At 37.9% G+C, this 17,731-nt stretch overlaps 1 long non-coding RNA gene across 1 annotated transcript in view; it reads right to left on the reverse strand.

Moving 5' to 3' along the window:
• Nucleotides 1-17,731, reverse strand: part of LOC130583573 (uncharacterized) — a 68,794-nt gene that overhangs the window by 39,486 nt on the left and 11,577 nt on the right. The window contains exon 2 of the long non-coding RNA XR_008966437.1: nt 12,980-13,056. This is a non-coding gene — a long non-coding RNA (uncharacterized LOC130583573). The remainder of the gene's footprint in view (nt 1-12,979; nt 13,057-17,731) is intronic.

Genomic DNA, 17,731 nt, shown 5'->3' on the forward strand with positions numbered 1-17,731 from the left:
ATAGAAATGGAAAGCAGAAAATTTGAAAGGATCCCACTAGGAGGTAGATATTCATCTCCCATAGGAGAAGCCAAGTCCAGAATTTGCATTACGTACCTTGCTCTACAGTCTGCACACTCAGACAATGTCTAGACAATTCCATTGTAACAGCTGTTCTATGCTGCTATTAGCAACAGGAGCCATGCAAGAATTACTTAAATATTAAATGCATCCCTACCTGTGCAGAGAGGGAGGGAGGGCAGAAATACCCCTGTGTTTATATGTGTGTATAAATGTACCCGTACGTGTGTACGTGTGCACAGATTTATTAAAACAAAGCACAGAGGAAGTTACTACAGACAGTAACACAATTCATTGGGTTCTTTGTGAAGAACTGTCAAATAATAAATGTTTCTTTGAACTTTCTAACAGCCTCAACCCATTCCAACTGAATCACACAATGAACGAAAAGTGGAACTGTACTGGTCTAATCCATGGCACCAACAGGAAGGCTATCAAAACAATTCCAATATAAACATATATTGATAAACTAAATTTTGCTTTATGTTTTTTATTTGATTGAAGGTAATTCCCTGTACAAAGTCCAAAAAGTCAACAAAAGCAGCAAGTACTCTGTATCCCTGAAGTTTAACTTAGACTGCATGTTAAGGGAACATTCAATGAAGTTTTCTCCCTTGTTTGTACTTACATGAAAACCTTGTTTTAGTGGATGTTCATATGAGATTTTAAGGAAGGAGGAAAAGAAAACTAACTTTTCAAACATTTAATGTCAAACTCTTTTTACTGTATTTAAACAATGAGTCCATCCAGGAATAAGAGTAAGTTTGAAAAAAAAAAAAAAGAATTAAAATATTTAACAGGCTATTTTGGAAAAAATGCAACAGGATGTCAATGAAATTGACAGAAATTACAGAAATTACATTAGACAGCAAACCTGTATGCCTGGGGGTAAAGTACTGCATTTCTGCTGTCCAGACAGAGCAGGACTGGGATTGAGGTGAACTCAGGTGAGCTTCACAGCTCAAAACCCCTAAAAATACATGCAAGAACTATGTTATCAAGGAAAAGGCAGAAATTTAGAAGAATCAGCTCCTAATCTTTCAGACTCCCAGCTGCAAAACTGTATCAATCATACCACCAAATATGGAAAACAAACACATTCCATAAGAAGTGATGAATTGCATCTTTTAAATTGCCACAGTCTATCTAAGAGAGGCAAAGGGAAAAGCAAAACACGATGACAGTGTAGCTGCCTAATTCAAGTGGCAAGACATTAAATATTTGCAGGCCATYGGAATATTGTTCTATCTGCCTATTGTAAAAACTCCAGCACATCATAAATCCATTAGCAGCGATGTTCTGGCAAATCAGCAAAGAGAAATACATCCTCTTATAGCAAAAAAAGAAATTAAGATCAAAGAATGATTAGGGATAAGTAGAGGCTAAAGATCAGTGAGTGAGCTCAGAAAATACATTGTAATGCAAGATTTAACAATTCTTCCAAAAAGAGAAAGACAAAAGAAACCGTCTAACTTTATACCAAAGCAATGGCCGTGCACATATAAATTAAAAGCTCCAGCCATCGTTTTTCATTAACACTAGAAATGTATTTATATTAATCTCTTTAGCTAGACTTGGCAGCTTCTTTACAGTATCATATTCAGCTCAATCTTGCTGTTTCTCTGCAGCTTCACATTTCCTTATTGCCATTTGCTGATGAGCAGCTTTCCAGAGTGAAGTACAATGTACTATTATTTCTCAGCTAATTTCTAGGAAGTTTCTTCTGTAATCAAATTGACCACCTGACATAGGCAGAAATTCATCAATAATGCATTMATCTGATGCTTTTGGATGGATTACCATCTCTCAAGTAATTGGAAGAATTCCCTTGCTTTTACAATTAAGCAAAAACAGAGGTGATGCTAAAACATATGGCTACAAAACAAAAGCTTTTTGTCCTTTCAATGATACATAGAAATAGCTGTCCCTTTAGSAAGCAGAGTTGCATCAGAATTTCCTTACTTCTTTGCTCTGAAAACATGCACAATTCTATTATAGAAATATTACATCAAGCTCATTTTTTCTCCTTTCCCTCATCAAAACTTCATTGAGTACTATCTAAATTTGACAGACCAAATGGAAAGCRTGATTCATTACAAGAGCAATAATAAGCAGTGAGACAATTGTAATTTTACTGTCGCCACCAAGGCTGTCTCTGTGAAAGGAAGGCTGAATGGGTGCCACACAGAATTACCATWTTCACAGTCAGAAAGGGCACAGTTTTGCTCTAACTGAACTGTTTTGTAGAGAGAAAATCTTTAAGATTTGGTACTGAGTTATTTGTACCATGATTCCGTCTCAAAACTCTCACTATGGTATATTTGATAACATGCAACCAAGAGCCTAAAATCTGTCATGCCCTTTGGACATGAATGCTTTAATGTTGTTCTTCTGAAGCAAATTTCACATCTTTGRTATTTAGGCCAACCTTTAGTACGTCATCAGGAGGGGTTTTACTCTGGGAGATTATTACAGCCTAACATTTGCAATTCTTCCTTTAAGTTTATACCCTCCCCAATAGATCCTTCAGCAAGAACAAGATTTGATATGAGGTAAACAACATTGGAYAAAAATAAGTTCAGCTATTAAAAAGCTATATTTTAAGTGGTTATGTTTCTCTGGAAAAAGAAGGGAAGACGATCAAGAGCAAAAATGTTTTTTTCTTTTCAAATGACCTTTTACATCTCAAAAAAGGGCAGAAGCCCAATTTAGAAGAMATATCTCTTTGTAGGTCATCTTTAATAAAAGTACAAGATGAKTCTTCTTCTTTATCTCACTGTATATCACACTAGATGACAGCATTTTATTTCCTTTGGGATGCTAGAAATAAAGTAAATGGAACAGAATAAGGACACAWGATAAATACTCTTTTAACATTGTTTTGTCTTTTWTTTCTTTTTTAAAGAAATAGAGTTATTATCATACAACCAGTACTTCAGTCAATCGATAAAGGGATCTTTTTTGGCTTACATGAATTTATTTATATTTCATAGTAATACTAGCAGGTTCCATAATCTTTTATTAAAACATTTCAAAGAAAAGCAAAAAAGGGGTTCCTTTGATAAGGTATCTCTCACTGCTTCATACATCTACTACTGTTTCATAATACAACTTGGACAGTGAAGAACTAAAACCAAATAGGAAGCAATTAGATATCTGAAGAATTTTAGAGACACAGCGTGTTCTGTTCAAATCAGAAGATCATTTAAAAGAAAAATTTGATTACCACACAACTGAAAAAAACAGAGAAATAGACGGTCCCTTACAGAAGAATCACAATAACAATGAATCACAAACTGTAAAGTTCAAAGGCCTGTWAAGTATCAAAAGAGTCCAGGGGTTTGAACTGAGAAAGTATCAGGTTACAGCCAAGCCAATCCTCATCTACACCACATAAACAGAGAATCTTTTGGTAATACCAAAGTGAGAGGTTTACCAGCAGAATATTTGTCTACCACAAGCCAGTCTATAGTTCCAAAGCATCCTCCAGGATGAAAACCCTGTGACWAAAGGCCACATATCCCTGACCCAGCCCAGCGAGCTGCTGGGAGCAGTGGTACCAGTGGGACAGGACACAACCCCAGTGGTGAGGGGAGCTTTGGGCTTCCTCAGCCACAGCACCCCTGGGAAACAGGGCAAAGAGCAGCATCAGCACTTCTGCCACATTTGCATTTGGTAATTRGTGCTTTGGGATTTGAAAACCTGATTATTGAGCATGTTGTGGAAGAGGAAAGAAGTCCACCCACATAGAGGGGTTATTAGGCGGGGGTCGTTACCTGCTGCTTCTCATGCTAATATAGCCAGGGAGAAAATTGGAGCACTGTGTGCGAAGCCTTTCAAGCCAAAGTGCAGAATTTGATTTGTTTGTGGTTTTCTTGAAGGAAACTCTTTCTGCACTAAGGTGACACAATTGTCTGCAAWTGCAGTTTTACCCACTAGCAGGTCCCAACCAAATGCAAACAATTACATTAAAGACCACCCCATARAGAACGTCTGGCAAAGAAGCCTATTTCCAGCCTGAGTGAGGCAACATGGGCATGCCCATCCTCAATCTTAATAACAAAACACATTAAAAAATGCTGTATAAATTCCACACAATCACAGGAAGAAATAGGTGTAGGCTTCAAAGGTGCATCTTACATCTATAATAGATACTGCAAAGAAAGCAAAGAAGTCCAGGAGAGTTTATGTGTGCAAGCTGAGCACTTATTTGCTTGCTAAGATGTTACATATGTTAACAACAACATATTGTTTTAAAACCACCTGTTGATTCAGTTTCTAGACTAAAAACATTTCTTAAGAAGGACCACYATCCTGAGCAGAAAACAACTGATTAACCTATTCCTCATACAATGATCTTAMAGAATTAAAAACCATGAGTTTGTATGCTGATGGTTTTCCAGCCATCCATTAGCTCCTCCAATTCCCCACCAGAAAGTCTAATAATTTTTAATATTTTCATTCTTCATATCTTCATTTCTAGCTCCATGCATCCCTTGRCTCCTCCTTTAGAAAAGTAAATTTCAATCCATTTCACTGCTTAGGTGAGGAAAGTATTTAAGCCCCGAGCTAAGTCCTCCAGCACTTCCTCTGTTTCTGTAAGTGCTATTTTTACAGAAGGTTATGATACCAAAGGAGTTCTCAAGGAGAAAGTTAAAAACAGGGCAGAGTGGCTGGACAACACTAGTAGAGTGAAGGGAACTGTATCAGCAGGAAGGCTGATGAATCAGGGAAGGAATGCCCTATAAATGATAGTAGAAAAAATACCTGCTATTCACATTCCATTTCATGCATTTTCCTCTTTACTACCCTCTTCCTTTGTTTTACTCTGCCTGCTGTTTATAAGTACCAATTCACAGGATTGCAGTAGTGGTGTAGCCACGGCAGTCTGAGAATCTCAGTGACAGAAAGCAAGTATAAAAAAATAATTGCTCCTATTAGACCAACTTGTATGGCTGCTACTTGCTTTTGTAAACATGAATCCTGTTTTAGCTGTTAAACCATAACCAAATAAAGAAATAGTTGGAAAGGTCAAGGGCTTGTTTTGTACTATTTACAGATGTGACAGTAATCTAAAYACAAACAAAACATTCAAGAAAAAACTCAGGTGCTTAAACTGATATTAGCATATAAAGATRTAATTCCATTTCAACAGTGAATCCAGAAATTACACTTTGACTACCACAGCCCCTTTTACAGGCTAAATCAAAAATACTATTTTTTTTAAATCTCTCACCATGGCTAAAGGTTATTTGACTGTTAAAGTTAATGTCACTTGGAGATACTTGGCACTTAGAAGACAAATTCATAGGTGCTGAAATGTTATTTGATTCTTTCCCTAGTTTGAGCCATTTTACTTTTAAAATATGCTATATATAGCACATGATTGAGCTGTACATATGAGGTATCTCTGTATATGTGTGTGTAAAATATATTTCTCCTAAATGACCTGGTAATCTAAAGTACATCATCAAGAAAGAAAAATACCATGCAATAGAATGATAATATCTCTCCAGAATAATTAATCTTTTTTTTTCCTACACACACTCACAAATATACAGTAATGTATTCTCTGTAATTATCTTTGTGTCAAAAAAATTCAGGCCATGGAAAGACAATTTACTTAGTGCTGATAATTCCATATGTTTTTATTACTCTAAACCAACAAACACTGCTTCCAGTAAATGCAATTGCCTWAACACAGTAGAATACTCTTTATCGCATCCATTGAGAGGAAAACAAAGAACTGACCTTTTCAGAAACGTTTTTTAATGGGCCAGGGAAATATCTTATGACGGGATGCACAGTGACACACTTGGAAACGCCAGGCAAATTAAATAAATTACTTTCTGTTCTCATTTTAACCAGGATGYCAATTAAGCATGCACAGGAATTTCWCAGACATCACTTAAACTTTTCATATCCAGCTGAAGTCAGCAGCAAACCTGTGTTGATTTCAACAGCATTTACCAGTAGCTGGTATTAAATCAACAAATCTATTGACAATAGTGGGGAAATAAAGAGTAATTTGTTAATAAAGAGAAATTTGTTAACCTAAAACTAAATTAAAATATAGAAAACAAAAYATAATTGAGTTATYAAAAGCAATTTACCCATTCAAGAGATGTWTTAAGCATAATAGAACAGTGTACAAAATAAATTGAAGGAAGGTGATTAACTTACTGAAAATCAACATAGGCTTATCGAAAATTTTTCTTGTCAAAGTAACCTGTTATTTTTTTGTATGGCATTACAAATTCATAAGATCAAAGAAAACAGCTCATACTTAGTAAACAGCCAATTCTAAGGTCAGGAAAAAAAGAGTTTAAAAGCAAAAAAAAAGTTTGGAAACAATGTAAAGAAGGATCTCAATTAGAAATGTGAAAGGTATGCTGCCTTTACATGTGACACTGACAAAAGGCAGTAGTTAATGTACAATTCAGCAAGGATACTGATACACTGGAGAGGTCATCAAAAAGACACAGAAATTATTCAAAGTCTTAAAAGGTGCCATTTTATCAGAGATCCAGGAGCTCAGGCTCTTGAATAACAAAAAGAACTGATACACTATACATACTGCAGTGGGAGGAAAACTCAGTGCTCCAGAGCTTTTTCAGATTGAAACTGTGGTTCAAATGTTTAGCAAGTAGGGTAATTAGCTATCAAAACAATTTATATTTTGACAAATTCTTAATTCACATACTTCTTAAACAAAAAAAAAAAAAAAAAAAAAAAAAAAAAAAAAGAAAACAACCACAAAAGGCAAAAACCCTGAGTGATGATGCTACAAACAGGTCTAACTGCATAATCCCAGGCATCCTCCCCAGTCTCAGGACGTTCGGTCATACACTAGTGAAAACCTGAATTTTTGCCTTACCCTTCTTTATCTTTCAGCCCAAACAGAATCAGTTGTCAGAAATCTCTGCAGAATCAATAAGCATAAAAAAGTCATTTTTTTGTACAAAATATGTGTTTGTAAGCCAGTTTGTACAAAATATGTGTTAGCAACAGAGTAATTGCCTCCCAGAGAACAAAATCAACCTTTGAAATCAAGCAACAGTATCAGCAAGAAAGTGCATGTCAAGTCTGGTTTGCACTTTTGAGCATACATGATGCTTTCCCATCACAGACTGGGATGGGGAAAGAATTACTTCAAAGGAGGGCCGAGAAAAAATAAAATAATCCTGCTGGGTCAGCTGGGGTCCTGATCACAGAGCACATAAGCATTACTTAACAAATAAATCAAAGATACAGAACACAATTCAGTACCTCAATCAGAAGACCTGAACCCAGTCTATATCATGCTACTATCATGCTAATCTGTATTATGCTAAATTGATAATAAATATTACAGTTAAATCTTCAGAGCACTCTCATAGGGTGAAAAGGCCATYATTTAAAATAAGAATCAATTACTAAACTGTGATCATACCCAAGTGGGGCTCCTCAGCCTGAATGCAGCATGAACAAGGAAAGTGAACATTGAATTCCTCCGATCCCAGTAAATTCCAACCACTAGGGAGAAAAATTAGGACTGCGTGCACCCAAGACATTTATTAAAGTAATTAATAAGGAATTGAGTTGGACTGTAGGGAGGCCCAAAATGGCTCAAAGGAAGAGCTGTTCCTSCTCAGGTTTGATCTGACCATCACTTGCCACACACAGTCACCCGAACAGTTACCAGGCATCACCTCAAGAGTAGCAGAGACCAGAAACCACGGAGCACTTTTAGAGAAGGAAAGGAAAACAGGTTCTCTCAGGATTCTCTCACTCCTTTCCTGTGGGTGACCAGGAGAAGCACAAGACTCCCGGGGCAGCACAGGAGAAAAACTCACCAAAAACTGCAGTAGCTGCAAACAATCCAACTGCATTTTTTAAACCCCGTGGGTAAATTAATCCATTTGAATTCCACAGAGCCAAATGTTTACAATTTAGAGCAAATTTAGGAATATGTTTTAGATTTACAGCTTACATGACACATCGATATTAGTGTTGGAGATCATTTGCCAAGAGAAATTACAGACAAAGTTTCAGCAGTTTGCCTCATGAAAAAGCTGGCACTTGTCTGTCAAGCTGCCTTTTATTTTGCTTTTCTTCTCAGGATTTTTTGATGGAGTTTACAATCTGATCCTGTAAGGTTTGCAAAACTCTAGTGAAAAGATRTTCCTAATAAACATTCCCCATAAGGTATGAGGAATGTCTGCATCCTTCTCAGCAGAAGCTGCAAGAAACATTTCAGCGGCGAAGGAAAACAATTCAACTCTTGGAGTGCCAAGAACCTTCCAGTATCACTAATTAGAAAAAATTTCAATTAAAATTGATCTATCAATATTTTCTGAATAAGCTTTTTTTGCTTTGTCTACCTTTTGATAAGCTAAGAGAAAGGGGTGTTTATTTTCCATATAGGGAATAGAATGACTGAAAGGTTTTTAAAAATTGCCTCATATGTAGTTTTTCAGCCTTCTTAAATTATCATCACAACCATCAATTTATACAGTGTGCTGTTATTCCTTTGGGACAGGGCCAGGTGCTCAGTGGGAACAGATGATGTGTGAGCTTCCTGAAGTGGCAGAATTTCTGACCACATCTCACCCAGCTTCCTACTCCTGTACAGATCATCTTCCACCAAAACATGGACCAAAGGAATTCAATTTGTGTGRCAAGAAGAGAAAGCAGCTGATGGTCATGCTCCATCCCAGAGTGTCACCAGGATGGACAGGGTAATCCCACACCACTAAAAAATGGACCAAGCMAAACCASCACAGGGAGGAATTGAAAGAAGGAAATGAGGAAGAACACTTYATTGCCGTGTGACCCCTGCACAGGTTTGGGTCAGTGGCCAGAGCTGGACACGTGGAGGGTGGGAAGGCTGGACCAGCACCTGCCTGTGCCACTGGCCAGCCCTGGAAGCACTAATGAGGATGGCCAGAGAAAACAGCTCCATTAGATGCAGCCCTGAACACATAAGGATACCGAGGCAACCGACTCATAAACACACCAAAGTCACTAATGCATCCCTAACCTCTGCCTAAGAGATTGAACCTTTGAAAAATACAGCTGATTCAGTCTGAAAGCTCCTTTGTAAAAGCTTCAGCCAGTTGAACAGGCAAGGAAAGTTAAAAAGAAACACTGTACCTTAAAAAAAGCTCATTGTAGAGACACTATGGCAACTCAGGGGAAAAAAGGAGGAGAGAAAGAATGGTGATGTACGTGGAGAAAAATACTACCATCGCTGGGAATTAAAAAAAAAAAAAAAAAGGAAACTACATTGTAATTTTAACAGCTTATTATTACTTTTTGTCATTCCAGGTTATATGTCAGCGTATTTTACATCTGCATTTAATGTGAACAAATGCACATCGCAACAAGTTGAGATCCAAAATGAGCAAGAAGAAAGCACCCAGATTTCAGTGTTAAATTAGACTGCCACACTTTAATGCCAGTTGGAAATCTTTTCATTTCCTTCCTCTCACTTGCAGCCAGGACTTGCAGAATGCYCCTGTCCCGGCCCTCAGTTTTCCTGATGTGTGAAATGTCGGTGTAAGCTCTGCTATTTTATTTTCCTGTACCTTCCCAGCTAGTTTCACTGCAGAAATCAGTGAATATTGGTTGCAGGCCATTGTTGTGTGAGGTGGCAGAAGAAGGGAAAGTTGCTTCAACTAACACCCCAAATCAATAGCAGCRAGCGAAGTGAAGAGGTAAAACAGAAGGTGGCAGGCAGTGAGGGAAAGAGAGAAAAGTGGGAGACCATTAACATTCCTGACAGCCTCAACTGGGAGTGTACACAAAGTTGACAATGAAAAGTTGAAGAAAAATAAGATATTTGTGCAGTACCTATGGTGATGGCAGAGTGGACAACTATTCCCGGTGGAAAAAGACAAGAGAGAAAAGCCTGTCTCTAGAGAACTGAGTAAGAACAGAGATAAAAAATACACAAACACAACAGAACCTAAAATAAAATAGAAGACACAACAGGAGTATGTATAAAATAGCACAGGCCRATGCAGCAGAGGGAACAGAGAATCTGACAGATAAAAAGATGGATTTGAAGGGAGTAGAGAAAATAACGCCCACATGGAAAGCAGCACAGGACGAAAAGCTATTTGCAGACAAACATCAGGAGTCGGGAGCATATTTTAATTTCTGATTTTTTTAAGCTCCTTGTTTGCTATTCTCATTTTAATTTTGAACTTTTTTTCCTCCATAAATTGGGAAACCATACAGAAGAATGAACACTTTCACTGTGACTGACCACCAATGATATYGTAACTACAGATGAGGCTCAGATATATTCAGACTCACCAAGCTTTAAACAGCAGGAAGACAACATGAAAAGAGACTGACACAGGCAGGGAGTGTCCCTCCTTTCTGATAACCTTTGTATTTTAAATTACTTCCCCCACTCTGTCCTCCATATCTCCTTTAACACTTCTCAAATGTGTATTACATGTAAGAGAGAATTTTGCCACAGGGGTCAGCTTCAGCATGTTTTAGATAGGTTCAGTTATAAATACTGAACTGATATTTTTTCCACAGGATAACTAAAATCTTGAACTTTGCTGCTTACAACAATTTGACTGCTTTTCAACTGTAGAGCTACTGTGGTCCAAATATACACACAGAACATAATACGGAAAGTAAGAACTGCCAAAGAGAAAAAGCATTTACAACCCTCTGAATAAAACAGATTTTTTCCAAAGGAGTGATAATTCAGAATACATTTGAAATGTTGCTCTAGTATACCTGGCCCTCTTTTTATTTGATGATCTGCAAATTATAATTCAGAGGTAGTGTAAAAGTTGATTTAGATATCATGACAGAAGCTAAACATCTTGATTTGCCTGCAGCCTTCTCCTTTTCATTTTGCACAATTTGTGCTTGAMCTTCTTTCATACTGTAAAAAGTGTAGCCCTTCTAAAAAAGTTCATATTAAGTTGCATTCTGTGACTCTTAAGAACAAGAAGAAAGCATTTTGACAGTCTTACCATACACATACTTGTGCAATATCATCCAAGACAATAAAGGAATGACACAAAAATAGCACTCAGCTCAAAACAAATAAAATATTGAACATATGTTTGTGTGTCTATATGTATATTTGAATAAACAAAAAAATCTACCTACAAGTTTCCTAAACATATAGAGCTGCAGCTTATAAAATCTCAGCCTTAACTTCTCTTTTCAAAGACCATTAGTAAATGTGTTTAGTTTTTTCATGATGACCTGAAATTCATACTGTAAGGACAACACTCTCCTGTTGGAAATGAACTATGATCACACCATTAACSTGCCAAATTAAAACAGGTTTGTGCAGCCTGCTCTCAGTAAGGTATAAATACSTATACAAAATTGCTACTTCTGAGAAACATTTCAGTGTTGAGGATTTGGTGCTTTTCAGCAGAATATTTTTCTTCTGTAACTGTTTTAAAGTACATTTGTTATAAACTCATACTTGTAAAAAAGCTTCTTCCCTGCTCCTTCCAGCAGCACAACATCTCCACTGTCTGTAACCAGCAGGGATTCACATGCGTTTTTTTAACCAAGGTCAGYGCATGTAAAGAAATTGCCACTGTTTCAAGTATGTCTACAAGTGAAAAAAAAGAATCTGAAATTTGAGTGRATGTCATTGCAACCCGAACAGTTCATCTTTACACCAGAAAAACTTGTAGAATTGGACACAAACACTTACTTCAAACCACATAACATTGTGTTCAATTATTAGGCACTGAATTACTTAACAAAACACTTCTATTTACTACATTATTTATTCTCTTTTCTCTTCAGAACAGAAAAGCAAAGCAAGCTCTATTTTAAAACAGTTTTGCTAAAAGACTACTTCAAAAACTCATTACTGAAAGCCACACACCAAATTTCACTGCAAGCTTACTATTATTCAGTCTTTCCTCATRGCCTGAAGTTCACAGTGCTACTGCCTTATAATGCTTCACTGTTCCCAAAAGGCTGTAAACGCATCTGGAGAAACTTCATTCCCAATTATTCATTGTTTTTTGAGGATTAGCTGTTGTGCAATTGCTGTTTCTTCAGTACTCTACGCTTGGCTATTAAAATGCTCAGAGCTACCAGWTTTTGGCAAATCCATCCTTTAATATCCAGTGAGGCTCTGTGTGAGTGTAGTGATCTGCCTTTATGATAAACTGGCAGAACCTGGAGTGCTGTGTCCAGCTCYRGGCTCCTGAGAACAGGAGAGACACRGAGCTCCTGAAAAAAGTCCATCAGAAGGCAATAAAGATGATTAAAGGACTGGAGCACCTCTCTTAGGAGGAAAGGTTGAGGSAGCTGGGCCTGTTCAACCTTGAGAAAAGAGGGCTGAGAAGGGACCTCACCAGTGTCTGTCAGTGTCCAAAGGGAGGGTGCCAAGAGGATGGACCAGGCTCTGCTTGGTGGTTCCAAGCAATAGGGCATGAGGCAAYGGGCAGAAACTGAGGAAATTGCACCTAAATATGAGGAAGAACTTCTTTACTGTGTGGGTGACCATGGACTGGAACAGATTGTCCAGAGAAGGTGGACTCTCCCTCACTGGAGATATTTAAAAACCATCTGAACACAATTTTGTGCAGTGCGCTCTGGGATAACCCTGCTTGAGCAGGGAGGTTGGGCCAGATGACCCACTGTGAACCCTTTCRACCTGAAACATTCTGTGATTCTGTGAAATGGAATTACACTATTAAAATGTTAGCTATACTGGAATAGCTACCAAGTAGTGACAGTGAGAATACCAAAGCCTAGAGTGGTGCTCGAGAAAGTAACAGAAGAATCTACAATATACCACTACAAATGAACTCAATAACTAAACCAGTATTTTYGCTATAATACATCTTCTAAAATCTCCACTAGAAAATTACATTTCAGAGGCATCAGGTCTTGGACAAATGTAGAGTAAGACACAGCCATTACTTACTGGTTTAGTGTCACGTCTAAGATGAAAGATGATCCAAAAGCATCAACCTGGAAGCTGGCTCGAGCAATGTGGGTAGACTGCAATATGGAAAAGACAGGAATTACTATTAAGTCATGGCAAAACCTATTGTACAGGTTTGTGAATGCAGAAACAAAACATATACACTAAGTAAAAATATGTCATTAACCAAATAACATTGCATTGAAAAGGACAAAGCAGTCTATGATRATGAATATCAGTTTTCTGAATCTACAGAATAACAGAGTGACTCAGAGTAACCCTCCCATCTTAACCCATCTACATGATATGAAATGAATCTTTGAACCCCCATCCTGGCCAAAACTCAGGGCAAAGGGAGGTGAGACCTCCCCTGTCTTGTATGTTCCTCAGCCTGACCCTGGGCACAGACCAGAGGGAACGGCTGAGATATTCCTGCCTTGGTCAGACAACAACACACGCAAAAATCTCACCAACACTGCCTGWAAGAAACTGTTCATTCACACAGACTCTCATTTAAGTCCATATAGAGAGGGGATAGCAATGGCCTAAAATATAATTAGCAGCATTCTCTGTAAAGCGGACTCACAGCCCTCTAAAAGGTTCCCAAAACTCCAAATCCTTGAGCAGCTACTAAAACCAAAGAAAAATGGGTAGMAGAGAAACAGCTTTCTTTCTTTCTTTTCTTCCTTTCTTTGCCATATATTCTCCCCAAATTAGCTCCCTTAATTCAGTGCTACAGAGGGCAAACATGGGAATACTTTGTAACTTCCAACTGCCAGAAAGGGTTTTATTCTCCTAAAAGTGGAAGAAAACACTCAGCTATCCAACAGAAATGCAACACTTGTTTGCAGACCTGAAAACTCCCAAGAAACAGAACAGCCATGTTATTTAACTAATTAATAAGGACAGCTACTTGGAGACATTTTGGAGCAGCATCAACGTTGTTCTTATTTTCTTTCCATTGAAATCTGCACATTAAGTTTCGGAGCATGTAGACAGAGGACCAAAGAGGAAACGCTGAAGAACCACTTACAACTCCAAACTACACTTCTCCAAATAAACACAATGCAGGATAGTACAGCTGTAACAAATGATTTACTGAAAACTCTGGGAAACATGGGACAGGATGGCATAATGCGAATCATCAAATTCACTCTTTCTAAAACTACTGGCAGGCCTTCAATAGGCATTAAATCCAGAAAGGCTAAGAATACCAGCTTCCTTGGAAAAGAACAGCAGCAATGAAAAGTTGAGGGAATCATGACTTTTTTGTTTATTACATTTTTAGTTGCTCTACAGCAAAATTTTCTTTTTATGTCTACATATATAAGCACAAGTACTAATAAATAAAAAAGACAGCAACCATGAATACATATCCACAAACASATGAATCCTTTAAAAATACCAGAAGTCAGGACAGTTCCTCCTACTAAGGGATGCTAAGGGCCCTCTATAAAAATGCCTGGCTGTGTCACTACTGTGGATATGCAGCCAAAATTGCATGACAAGAAACTCCACACATTTACATTATACTTCAGAAGAATGCAGTAAAATTGGAAAGCTCCTTAGTAGGCACCTCAATAGACATAATTCAGTGTCAGATATCCTTCTGGCTATCCCCACTACATCTAACCTCCTTTGTGACAGGACACCAGGTCATGCTAAGTGGTTCTTGTAATTGCTGGATCATTTAAGATCATCCTTTTTCAACAAATGTACAGTTTTCGACCAAATCAATATATATTTTACATCTAGTTTACATTATCCAGGTAACTAATTCTAGTGGTTACTTGACATCAATATTAAAAGCTTACTTTCTAGCAAAAATACATAAAAAATAAAAAATATAAACAAACAAGAAAACCACAGSCAGCTGGCATCTGCGATGACAGACACCCACAGAATGCAGACACCCACAGCACACACGGCACCCACATGCAGAACCATCATTTCACTGCTGCTGCTCTCCGCAGCAGACACTGCAACCACAAATACAGCAAAAACAACCTTCATCAAGTTATCATGTTACCATTGTTGTTTCCTTTCCCACCTCTCAGGCAGCAGAGTCTGCTTTGAATGATTTTAAAATTTCATCTTCTCTTGCTAGATGTGAATTTTTAGGCTGYTGTTCACACACAAGATGTGACAGGCCAAGAATCAAGTAGGGAACAAGGGAMCAAGGGCAGCTCTGCCACTCCCTTGTTCCACTGCAGCCCCTTTGCCAACTTTAAYCAACCTTCATTCACCCACCTGCACTGCAAATCACCACTTTCTGATCAAAGGAGTAATGGCAGCCCACTTTTTTGATTCTCATCATTACATTATTAAATGCAAAGAACATTCTACAGCACTTTATTAATCCTGCTTGTTAACAGCACGGCTAAATATGCCATCATTTAGAACTCTGTACACAGAATAACCAAGTCTTCTGCATGACCATATGTGGTACCAGAAGAGAATCAGTGAGTAAGAAAGAATATAAAAAGCTTGGGTTTCTAAATGTACATATACTAAATGTAACATTTGTCATTAAAATCTATCCACCCCATAGATCAMAAGAGCACAAATGACTCTGTTGTTTTGGTTTGGTTTGGCTTTTAACTGCCAGGTATATTGCACCATATCGATTTGGTCTGGGAGATTTCCTCTGCTGAACGCAACTCTAAGATAAACAATCACAAGGCTAATGTATTTCTAAGGTGACCCTGGAACACAGTTATTCCCTGATAGAAACTGCTAATGTAGATTTTAGGGAGAAAATATGTATTMATAAATTATTATGAAAAACATCACACAGATGCAACCACTCCCCAAGACACAATGCAAACCCAGAAATTTACCATTAAGTTTAAGCTCGAGTGCAAACAAGTGTATCACAAGGATATTYCAAACCTACCAAGATATCAAGATATTTTGGATAGCCTGACAAACCCTTTCCAGAAATTGCATCCCTTCCTGATATGTGTTAGTAAAGCACCATCACACTGCACACTGTGGGCTGCTGCCAAAAACCAACAGTTCTGCCCATCCTGACCACGTGTTCCCACCTACTGTCCCTTGTCAGCTCATGTGGCTAGCCAGAAAGTCAGATCAGCAGCAAAAAATTAATCACCACTTAGAGTGGGCCTGTTTTTTGTCAGGCAAATCAGCTGATCTGAATAAACCACGAGGTAGAGGCAACAGAAAGAAGCCAGAGGGAACACACGAGAAAATGATGAAGAAGACAAGATTCCCCTTTTCGATAACAAACCTTATCCAGCCTAACAGAAACCTGCACTTAAGAATTCCAGACAGTGCATTTTTTAGGGTAACGTTCCTCTGAATATCAAGTTAAGAACCACAAAGGAAATGGATTTTTTAAAGTCGTGGCTCTACATCATCTTGAAGCACATCTACCTGCCTGCTCAGCGAATAGGTAAAGTGTCAGCTGCACAGGAGCTTCCATTCACAGACATATGTCAATAAAAGGACTCAAAGAGAGGAAATAAGTACTTTTCCGCCTATATCACCACAGTCAAGCAGAAATAACAAGAGAGACACCTGCAAAGGCTCCTCTAAACCACTGAAGCAAGACAATCAATTATGCCATTCAGTTCTCAAACCCAGGAACTTTCTCAGAAAACTTGAGGCTTTTTGCAACAACCATCAGCTTGACACATGAAGGGTTGACAGCTGAGTCATAAAAGGGGAACTCCTGCAGGCCAGAAGATGCACTCAGAGCAGAACATGAACAAGAGCCAGGAAAAGAAATTCTAACAACTTAATGGAAGAGCGCAGTGCCATGCCTCCAACACAATCAAAAAGGTCTGAAATTTTAATGTCATGCAACTGAAGAAGAAAAACATCAATAACAGCTCTGAAACCAGCTGCAGTACTTTCAGCTGCAATTTCTAGTGCTGCATAAGTGTACTGCACTGCAAGCCCCACTACAGAACATACTGARCATCCCATGCACCTAATTCAGCCAYRCAAGAGCTAACTTCTGTTAAAGACTGTGAAGTTTGRGCATCTCAGTGAACGTCTGAAAGGAATCAAGAGTAAATGGAGTGGAAAAGATTATTTCAAATCACTRAGCACAAAGATATTTTATCTAAAACAAAGATTAAGAGCTTGAATTCTACAAAAACAAAAAGGTATGCAAAGCTTCCTGCCAAACCAAGAGCAATGTGATTCCAATTATTTTAAATCACCTGCTCCATGCCTCAGGGATCACTGCAGTAATAGAGGAGGTGGACAATCAGTACCAAGTATGACTATTTATTACTACAAAGAAACACAGCAGAATAATGATGTCCCTTCAGTTCTCCTGCTGGGGATCAGCTTTCTCCAGAAACTTTGGCCACAAAGAACGACCATCTGCAAARGCAATAAATGTACATCAACTGCAACCAACACACATCATTGCAGATCAACATCAGTGCACTGCTCTGGAGGTAACCTTAAATACATTTCCAAGATTTTCATTTCTAACAGGTCAAACATCTTAGCCACCMGTGAAACATTTACAAGCCATGCACTTTCTTCAATGATCAAACAAAAATTTTGAAAGGAAAAATTTAGACATTTTCCTCACATTGTGTATAATCAGCTTTGTGTTGAAAGCAGCACATGATGATTAATATTTTTCCTCATAAGGTAAAATAATTAAAAAATGTTGTGATGCARTGTGGAATTCTTCATAACATGCTTCTTCCTCCAGAAGTATCCCTAATAAAACACTTTATAAAGCTTTTTAATAAGTTTTGCTGGTAG

This window comes from Malurus melanocephalus, unplaced genomic scaffold (assembly GCF_030028575.1).
Source record: "Malurus melanocephalus ecotype Western Australia unplaced genomic scaffold, MMel_1.1 scaffold_14, whole genome shotgun sequence".
Lineage (NCBI taxonomy): Eukaryota > Metazoa > Chordata > Aves > Passeriformes > Maluridae > Malurus > Malurus melanocephalus.